The 9,818-nt window shown below is 34.0% G+C and overlaps 1 pseudogene; it reads right to left on the bottom strand.

Annotated features, from left to right (window-relative positions):
* Positions 1-502: 502 nt before the first annotated feature.
* LOC130956813 (uncharacterized) lies at positions 503-4,776 on the bottom strand (annotated as a pseudogene).
* Positions 4,777-9,818: the final 5,042 nt, after the last annotated feature.

Genomic DNA, 9,818 nt, shown 5'->3' with positions numbered 1-9,818 from the left:
TCTCCGCGCCATACTCATTTAATTATAAATCATAGAAAACATACCAAAATAGGCAAGAGTTTATGTGTAACTCTATACTTGTGTGTATCCAACATGAGGAATGCAAAAACAACACTTGAGAGAATGACACAATTTTTTTAGGAACAAAATAACATTGTTAATCACATTCACATGTCCAATCCATAGGATGTTATTCATAATCAGTTATGATACAATATTATAAGATCTAAAGAAACTTTCACCTTTATAGCAATTTGCATTTGTGAAGCAAATATTCAATTACTTAAATTCAGGGACAGGAAGAGAAAGGCAGAAAAAAAAGCAATAATATACTACGTATCAAGAAATGCAACAAAGATCGGGATGTGATTGAGCTTCTCCAAACTTGAAGATAAAAAAGAGTATTAATCCATGCATAAACATTTTCTTTATGGAAGAATAACAAAACTTACGATTATAAATGCATTTCGATTCACTGATTTGATGAGTCATCCAATACACCTTAAAAAAATTGAGAAGATTTATATGCAGCCTTGTCAATCCAGTTGTCGAGCTCATAACTGGAGACTTTTAGTTTCCAATGCATAGATTCAAGTAAAAGTCGGATCGAATCTACAAATGATACAGTCAGATAGCCAACAGCCACAAAACCAAGATTGTAATGCATAAGCCTCTTCATGGAGGAAATGATTGAAAAAAGAGGGATTTCTTGCTGCACCAAGAAAGATTTTAAGTAACATACAAAATAGAAGTTTGCAACTACTAAGAAAAAAAGTTTAAGTGTTTAACCAATTATTAATCTAATTCAAACCTTTATTATATCAAGTGAAGCAACATATCAAAATCAAGAAACATTATTATTATTATTATTATTATTATTATTATTATTATTATTATTATTATTTTCCCTTAAGTTAGATAACAGCTCTAGAGAAGAAAAAGCATTTCAATTAGTTAAACTAAAGCTCTAGAGAAAAAAAAAAGAAAAAGAGAAAGATGAAAACAAACTAAAGAGATTAACACTTAGAATTAACACTTCATTGTGTGCTCAATCAGGAAATTGCCTATTAATAGCTTTCAACCTCTTATGCAACTTCACTAGCTAGAATTAAACATTGTAAGTGAAGGTGGAAAAGAAATAGAGTGAAGCAAAGCAACAAGAAGAAACAAACTTTGAACTTTATATCTCATACCAAATTCCTATTTACAAACACGATAAATAACCAGCTACCTTCTTAATTAGAACATGATGAAAACTCTCAACTATATAATTTTTTTCTACACTAGGTCCAAAATTGGCTTCTCTAAATATATTAATAATCAGAGTAAACTAAGGGCACATAATTAGAAAGAAAAAATATAAAAGAAATATACAATGTGAAAGAGGAAGACAACCAAGAAACTAAAGGGTGTCCGATTAATTTAGACAAGAAGAAGCAAGAGAGAAAGCACCAACAGTGGCAATGAAAATAACAAGAAGGATTCCCCGAACAAAGCCGAAGAGTGCCCCAGCCAATAGAGACATGAAGATGGTCCTGGGAATCATGAAGGTCTGCATGAAGATGTAGGTTGAGCAGTACCCTAGAATGAACAGTGCACGGTGGTTACTTGCATATATTGAAATATTCTCTCTGCATGCAAAGAAATAACACACAAATTCAAACACACCTTCCACTCAAATACAATAAATTTCAAAGCATTCTTTTTTTACAAAACAAATAGATAAGGAACATACTTTTTTCATAAACTTCAATAGTTCGTTGTTTGCTTCTCCACAGGCAATAAGAGCAGCTACAGTGACTTGAACATCATCCGCATTTAATCCTAAATCAAAAAAAACAAGACATAAATAATTTCTCCAAGTCAATCATTCCTTTACTAATAAGGTTGTACAGCAATTTCTCTTCAACTATAAGTTACCTATGGCCAAATAGATGTATCATTGTATCAGGAATTCATACTCCATATAATTCAAAGTTTCAACCTTGTTTTGATTAAAAAAATCACTAGAAAATGTGGGTATATGAAGACAACTTATTACTATACTATTCACCATTTTCTCTAGTGCTATAATTGTCCCCTCATTTGTTTCAGGTTTCTCTTCACCTTCTCAATCAAGACCTAATGTCAATGGTGGTATTATGCAACAAACCTTCCCTTGAACCCCATGAGACAATGAGACCTTTAACTAATAACATAATTCTAAAGATATACTCAATTTCTGCTCAAATAATATTTGAGCTAATTTTGTTTTCTAAGTTATAGTCTTCCAATAGTCATGAAATTTTACTGAAGAAAGAAAGATATGCAAGCACTTAGAATTTTTTTTTTTTATCCAGAAAAGGAGGCTCTTTTCACCTATCTAACTCAATAATGTTCCAACTAATCTTGGTCAAGATAAGTCTAATAAAGTTCATCTGATGCTAATTTGATTCAAATAAATCCATGAAGATAATAGCATACTAAATAAATCCATGAAGATAATAACATACTTGATGCAACCAAACTCGGATGCGGGCATGGTAAGGTAGATGAAGAAAAGGCCGGTGGAAAAGAGAAAGAATACGACAAATTGGCATCTGTTGAGAGGAAACTTCTCCGATTTTGGCTTCTTGGTAGTAGGGGAGTCATCTTCGCTATTGTTCCCGAGATCCCTGGGGAGCAACCTACCAGTATCGACTGTCGTGATGCTTCACGGTGCCAGCATCGTCGTTGGTAGAAGGTGGGTCCGATCACGACACTGGTATTTAGGGTTTTATGGGATGGAATTTGAGCGATTACTTGAAAATTGAATTGGGAGAATCAGAAACCCTAAAGAAAGGATATTTGAGCTGCAATTTCAATTTTAATTCGAATGCGAAAGCATGTGGTGTTGTGTTATGATGTGAGAAAGGAGGATTTGTGAGAGAGAGACGAGAACATGAATTAGGGTGTTTGAGAGAGGTTTGAATAGGTAGACAAAGAGGATTAATGACACCTGCTAAATTGTTGTGCCCAAAAAACCCGCCGACCGAACTGTTGCAATCTTTTTGTTTGGCGGTGGTTACGTAAACCGATGCTAAATGACCGTCGCAATCCTCCGCATGTGTTATAGTGAAAGTACACTACAAGTGGGATGCGTCTCCCGCATGAAAGAGTATGTGTCGCCACCCCACCCGCTATCACCTCGTCCCTTACCCCTATCATCTGCCATGTCACCTAAAGCAAGTAAAAGTAAATAAAGTTAGACCAACATTATTATAATAAGACATGAAATAACATCAAACTGATAACATAAACATAGGATAAACAAAAGATAAATGTATTTACTCGGATTCACTAGAAAATGGAGAAGTAAAATTATCATCACTATCATTATCCTCGTCATTTTGATCGTTTTCTTCATTTAAATTTTAAAGTAGACGTATCAGGAGATCGACTATGTCAACCTCTCTTGAGGTTGAAGCAAGAATGTCTGGAATTTCAGTTATCAATGTTTTATTCATTATTTAATAATAGTTCCTCTTGCACATCATCATTTTTCTCAGTATCAACCATGCTTCTTGGTTTGCATTTGATAACAATCCTCCAATTAGACCTAAACCTTCTGGGGTATCGCATGTAATACACTTCTCGTGCATCTTGTGCTAGGATGAATGGAGCATATCTATCATACCTCCTAAAATGATTAACCTCGATTATCTTATAGTCTTTGTGCGTGCGAGTACCTCGAGGTCGTGCGGGACCATAACATTCACAATTGAATATCACAACCCGTTTGATTGGTAGATCTGGATACTCAATTTCTAAAATTTCCTTCAACAACCTAAACCAGTCACATTTACCTTACCCAACACTGTTTTTTAGAAAACCCCCCGTGTTGTAAGTTGCTCTTCTTCGGGCATGTTCTGGTGTGTGAAATTTTATTATGTCGATCTTCATCATACTCCAATTAGTGCCTGCACTTCAAGAAAGTCATCGAATACTATTGACTTTACCGACAGAATTTTTCGTCCGTCACTAATTACTGGCAAATATGGCGACAGATACAAACTTTTAATTGGCAAAATTCTGACGATAAAATATTATTTGTTAATAATTAAATTAATAACTATCAGCGAATTTAACCAACAATAAATTTGCCAATAAACTTAAATTTCAATTTCTAAAAAAATTGTTTAAAAATTTAATATATAATTTTAAATATTTAAATTCAATAATTTTAAAACTAAAAGTAAATTCAAATTTTAAAAAATTTTCATAATAATTTATCTATAATTTTTAGTTAAAAATTCACAAATAAGTTCAAATATCAAAGTTTATTGACTAAAGAAGAAAATAAATAACCACTCATGTAAGAAAAAAAATAGCAAAACTTAACAATTAATAATGCTTGTGTTACATTGATACATGAGATAGAATGTCACATATAACTAATTCAGATAGTTCTGAAGCAAGGAGATAATCTTATGTTAGCAAACCTTTTCTAGAGCAATTGAAGTTGTTAATCCTTATGTAAACATGCACATGCTTTGCAGGAATCTATCAAAAGCAACAGGACAAATAAACACCTAGCCACATTAACTTCATATCATAAAGCAAAATATATTATTATTACATAAGTGATAGATACTCAATTGAAGCTTCTTTTCAAGAATCACATTGGTAGATTCAACGATTCAAGAACTGAACATTGAAGATGATTTTTCGTCAGTGCCATAAAAAATCCATATCAGGACCTCAAACCATATTACGCAAGTGAGGACATGTTATACCATTTATTGAATCATTCCACATGGGATTGAGACCATTGCAGGAATTCTTGTATGCTTTCTATTTCCTAGAATGCCTCAAACAACCTCCTAATTTCATCAACTTTAGGACAATTTAGGAGAATGTGTAGGTTGGTCAAGTTTAGTTCCGTGAAGTTCAACCACCTAGTTTGTCCCCTTCCCCATGAAGATGGACAAGGTATGTTGACGATGCCTAAAAGCATGGGTTTGGATTTTTCACACTAAAAGTAGGATTTGTCTATTGTAAGTATAGTCCAAACCCAACAATTGAACATCAATCAAATGTTATCACAATTCAAATCAAATATAAACCGAGAGTAATTAAATCTCGGGTCGTCTTCCCTAGGAGTTGCAATTAAGGTGATCATTTATTGGCTATGAGAGGTATGGGGGATTGGGAATGCAAGAGAGGGGCAAGTAATATAAATATCAAGAAATTAAATAAGCATGCAAGAATTTAAAGAAAAGTAATTAAAAGCAATGAAAATGAATTAAGTGCTAAAAAGGACTCTTGGTGATAATTGAGAAATTAAGGATTCCTATCCTAGTTGTGGACCACAAACATGGCAATTGTGGGGAATTAATCCCAATTAGTCAATCCTACTTGAGAATTAGTCAAAAGGGCATAATTGATTCCAATCCCTAAGTCCTAAGTCAACACTAGTGGGTCACTTAAAGTCAAGGAAAACCAAACCAATTAACAATCCTTACATAATGTGGAATAGACATCCACAACTCAATTCCACCTAAGCACCCAAATTTCTCAACCAAGAGTGTGAAAAGCTAAACATGCAAGAAGCTAAAAGTCAAAGCAAGGAAAATTAAAGTGCAAGAAACCTCTTAGCAAGTAATTGAGAGTCAAGGTTACCTATCCTAGCCATTGACACAAACACATGATGATTATGAAGAGTTAATCCTACTTAGTCAACCCTAACATCGAGGATAAGTCAAATAGGCATAGTTGATTTCAATCCATAAGTCCTATGTTAACACTAAGGGTTACATAGAGTCAATGGAAACCAAATCAATTAACTACTCTAATGTATCAAACAAGAATGGACATCAATGACTCAAGGATCACCAAAGTCAACAATTTCAAGCCAAGAGTGAAGAAAAACTAAGTAAAAACTAAGCCAAGCATTTTATCAAACACTTGGTGTGCATGAAAATAAAATAATATTAAATTGCATTAAAAATAAAATCTATAATACCAAAAGCAGAAAAATGGAAATAACAACTAAAGAAAGCAATAAATGACATGGAAACATAAATTTGTATTTATTAAAATTAAATTTAACAAAAGTATCCATAAACATAAAAGTGACAAAATAAAGAAAATAACAAGAGAAATGAAGAAGAACAAGATAGAAGAACATGGAAACATAAATGAAACTACACTAAAACAAGAATTAAAAGCTGAAATTAAAAGAAAATTAACTAAGAAAACCCTAATTCTAGAGAGAGGGGGGAGCTTCTCTCTCTAGAAACTAAGAGAAAAACATAGAAAAGTTAAACCTAAATGCCCCCTTGTTTCCACTTGAATTGAGGTTGAAATAGCTTCAGAAATGAGTTAGACTGGGTTTTGGAGGCCCAGAATTCACCTCCAGCGATTTGCATTAATAAGCTCACGCGATTCGGGTCACGCGTACGCGTCGCCTGGCAAAAATCCATCCACACGCGTACGCGTCGCTCGCAAATCTTCCTTGTGGGTTCGCACGTGTACTTGTGCGTGCGCACACATGCTGGAATATCCAAAATCTATTTCTTCATGGTTTCTTCCCTTTTGCATGCTCTTTTTCTCACTTCTTCAATCCATACTTGCCTTGGAAACCTGAAATCCTTTAACAAATACATCAAGGCACCAAATAGGATTAAAGTCAATAAAAATTGACTAAATTAAGCATAAAAGAACATGTTTTCACTTTCAAACACATTTTAGGAAGAAATCATGAAACTATGCTATTTCACTAAATAAGTGTAGGAGAAGTTGATAAAATCCACTCAATTAGAGCAAATAAATACTATGAAATGTGAATTTATTATATGTTCAAATGAACAATTGCCACTGGAGTCAATATTACCCTCAGGTCTGGTGTGACTAGATTGGACGTGAGGCTCAAAGTAGTAAGAACAAAAGTAGATGATTTCCTTTGACAAGTACGCTTCACACATGGACCCATCTATCCTGGGTCTACTCTTGATCAACCTCTTATAAAACCAATTTGACGTTCAAATGGATACATCCATTGTATAACATCTCGGATTTTTAAAAATTAAATAATTAGTTATTTTAAAAAATTATTTTTAACAAAAATAATTAAATAAAATTTTATGATTATTGAAGTTTAATTTAATTATGATTTATTCTATTATTTTAAATTATCTATTAAAAACTATTTTGATAGTTATAATTTAAAATAATTTTTATAAATATTATTATTACTATTATTACTATTGTTATTATTATTATTATCATTGTTGTTATTATTATTAATATTAAACTATTATCGTTACTGTTACTATTGTTATTATTATTATTATTAAAGTTTACAAAAAAAAAAGAAAGAAAATTAGAAAGAATGGCCGAAGCCATTAAATGGAACCAGAAAAAAGGAAAGTTAAACCTGAATTGTTATATATATAATAAGAACACATGCACTTTAATTACTATATGAATCCCATTTCCTTTTCTTTCCTCCACCGAAACCAAGAGACAAAAGAAAAAGAAAGAAACATGCTTATATGTATATGTATAATCTAAGCATCACACCTAATCATTTCATTTAATAACTAATGATACCTAAGCTTTTTCATATGTAATATTTTCTCCTAAAATCATGATTTAGCAATACCTATCATCCTTGCATGCTTTATTTTTTGGTAAGGCAGGAGAGAAAGAACCGAGAAAGAGAAAGGAGAAACCGTGAACTTCTTTAGAGCTTTCGAGTTCGATTTCTTGTTATTCGTAACTCTAATAAAAAAATCTAATCCAATTTCTTTTATACGTTGGCATTATTTTTGTCCGATAAAAATTGATTGTGACGTAGCTCTTCTTTCTATTGAGTTCGGCCAATTGAAATTCTAGGAAACACAGACGATTTCTGACATTTTTCCCTTCAGCAGCTTGGTCAAAAGGCTTCTTCGAAGCTTCAAGTATTTTGATTTCGTACGGAAGTAAGGTTTAGTAACTTTATAATAATTAAATATGAATTTAATAAGTGAATGTTGATTTGGTTGATTATTGTTTGAGTTTGAATGAGTTTATCTTGAATTATTGTTGTTGCTTGTGATTTGTTGGTTTGGCTATGAGGAACAGCTCAGCTGTGGTTGTTTTAATGATTTTGAGGATTGTTGTTAAGCTTGAATGTTGAGAAATTGATGAGATTTGGTGGTTGAAAAATTAAATTAAAAGATGTGAAAAATTGGACACCGAAAAACTCAAAAACGGATTAAGATTTAAATGTATATTCACTACAAGAAAAATACCCATTCAGCCACACTTTTTTTAAGCTACATTTGAAAAGCGTAGCCTATTCATAGAATAGGCTACGCTTTTCTCCGTGTTGCCTTTTTATAAGAGAAAAGGATACACAAATGCGGCATCATTTAAAAAGCGTAGCCTTAGGTATTATAGAAATCACTTATAAAGCGTAGCCGTAGGTTGATATCTATAGGTTCACTTTTCATATCAAAGGAGACGCTTTTAAAGGGTAGCCTATTTGTTAAGTTTTGGGTGCACTTTAAAAGCGTAGCCTAATGTATCTAGGCCAAATGCACCCAAACACTTAGTAATTTTTCTTTTCCTTATCACCAAATCACACTCACCTTCGAATACCCTCACTTTCGCCTTCTGATCAGAAAAAAGTTTCGCCCCTCACCTTCGCAAATCACCTTCGAATTAATTGTTGAAAACCCTTCCCTAACACACCCACACACTCACACTCATTCTCACCATCACTCACCACTGCCACCACGCCCCCTTTCACACACACACACCAGATCCGAGAGAAAGAGTGAACCAGAGGGAGGAGAGGAGGGAGACGGAGATGAGAGAGCGCGATCGAGAGAATAGAGAGTGAGAGGGGGTCACCGCCGCAACGTCGCTGCAGCCGCCGCCATTGTCGTCGCGGAGCAGGGAGCCCGGAGGGGAGAGAGAGACGATTTGCAGACGAGATGGAGAGAGAGGACGAAGATGCGACGCAAGAGAGGAGGCTGTTCCGCCGTGCACTGTCGTCGCTCCTGGAGTCGATTGAAGCCGCCACCGCAGCTAGGGCTTGCCGTGCTCCTGTCCGTACTCCTAACCTCTGTCTCTCTCTCTCCCTCTTCAACTTTCATTTCATTCTCATTTCAATTTTAATTTCAATGTCTCTATAGGCAACAATATATTTTAGAAGTTGTATTGGACTGGAAGAGAGGGAAGGAGAGTGTTTGAACTTTCAATTTCATTAATTTTTGCTGAATTTCTGTGCCTGTGGGTGAATACTGGATTGTGAAGGATGGTTAGGATTGTGAATACAGAAGTTTGGACCTCTTCATATATGGTATCCCTTCTTTTTTTTAATTCCCACAAGAGCTTAGGATTGGTTAAACAGAGCAAATTGAAACTTTGAATGTTCCCCTCATGCAGTTAACAATGCTGATCGATTCCTGCATTGGAGCACTAGGTTCCAAATTGTTCTAGGCGTGGAAAGGGGATTGCAGTACCTTCATGAGGATTCACATCTAAGAATTGTTCACCGAGACATCAAAGCAAGCAACATTCTTCTTGATCATAAGTTTCATCCCAAATTGGAGACTTTGGCCTTGCCAGGTTCTTCCCTGAAGACCAAGCTTATCTTAGCACACAATTTGCTGGAACATTGTAAGTCCAATTATTAAATATTTTAATTACTATGTATGCTAGCTGCATATTCACCATGTTACTCATGTTATATTTCAGTTTTCTATTTATGTTTTTTTTGTCATAAATTGTATAGCCTATAATTTTGAGTATTATAATATCACAACACACACCTATACTACACACACAGTTATACACAGAATATT

Source organism: Arachis stenosperma, chromosome 10 (genome assembly GCF_014773155.1).
Source record: "Arachis stenosperma cultivar V10309 chromosome 10, arast.V10309.gnm1.PFL2, whole genome shotgun sequence".
Lineage (NCBI taxonomy): Eukaryota > Viridiplantae > Streptophyta > Magnoliopsida > Fabales > Fabaceae > Arachis > Arachis stenosperma.
The sequence above is the reverse complement of the archived record's forward strand: the minus strand, read 5'-3'. Positions and strand labels throughout refer to the sequence as shown.